Source organism: Salvelinus sp. IW2-2015, unplaced genomic scaffold (genome assembly GCF_002910315.2).
Source record: "Salvelinus sp. IW2-2015 unplaced genomic scaffold, ASM291031v2 Un_scaffold2554, whole genome shotgun sequence".
Taxonomy (NCBI): Eukaryota; Metazoa; Chordata; class Actinopteri; order Salmoniformes; family Salmonidae; genus Salvelinus; species Salvelinus sp. IW2-2015.
The window spans coordinates 30,943-32,219 of record NW_019943867.1 but is presented as its reverse complement, the minus strand read 5'-3'; positions in this window follow the sequence as shown (position 1 = coordinate 32,219).

Sequence of the window (1,277 nt, the reverse complement as noted above, 5' to 3'; positions counted from 1 at the left end):
AGCTATACTGTTAGATTTCAGTGCAGCCTTTGATATTATTGACCATAACCTGTTGTTGAAAAAACGTATGTGTCATGGCTTTTCAACCTCTGCCATATCGTGGATTCTGAGCTATCTATCTAACAGAACTCAAAGTGTTTTATTTAATGGAAGCTTCTCTAATGTCAAACATGTAAAGTGTGGTGTACTGCAGGGCAGCTCCCTAGACCCTCTACTCTTTTCTATTTTTACCAATGACCTGCCACTGGCATTAAACAAAGCATGTGTATCCATGTATGCTGATGATTCAACCATATACGCATCAGCAACCACAGCTAATGAAGTCACTGAAACSSTTAACAAAGAGTTGCAGTCTGTTTTGGAATRGGTGGCCAGTAATAAACTGGTCCTGARCATCTCTAAAACTAAAAGCATTGTATTTGGTACTAATCATTCCCTCAACTGAACCTGGTAATGAATGGTGTGGCTGTTGAACAAGTTGAGGAGACTAAATTACTTGGCGTTACCTTAGATTGTAAACTGTCATGATCAAAACATATGGATTCAATGGTTGTAAAAATGGGGAGAGGTCTATAATAAGGAGATKATCTGCTTTTTTGACACCACACTACAAAAAGTAAGTTYTGCAGGCTCTAGTTTTGTCTTATCTTGATTATTGTCCAGTTGTGTGGTCGAGTGCTGCAAGGAAAGACCAAATTAAGCTGCAGCTGGCCCAGAACAAAGCATCACGTCTTGCTCTTCATTGTAATCAGARGGCTGAAATAAATACTATGTATGCTAGTCACTCTTGGCTAAGAGTTGAGTGGAGACACTGCATCACTTCTTCTTTTAATAAGAAACATGAATGTGTTGAAAATCCCAAATTGTTTGCAAAGTCAACTTACACACAGCTCTTGTTTGCAAAGTCAACTTACACACGCACTTACCCCACCAGACATGGCACCAGGGGTATTTTCACAGTCCCCAAATCCAGAACAAATGAAAGAAAGTGTACACTATTATATAGAGCCCTTATTGCATGGAACTCCGTTCCATCTCATATTGCTCAAATAAACAGCAAACCTGTTTTCAAAAAACAGATAAAGCAACACCTCACTGCACCATCCTCTCCCCTACTTGACCTAGATAGTTTGTGTGTATGTATTGATGTGTAGGCTGTGTGCCAGTTTTAAATGTATGTAGTTCAGTCCTTGAGCTGTTGTCTATTAATGTTCTGTATTATGTAATGTTTCATGTTTTGTGTGGACCCCAGGAAGAGTAGCTGCTGCTTTTGAAAC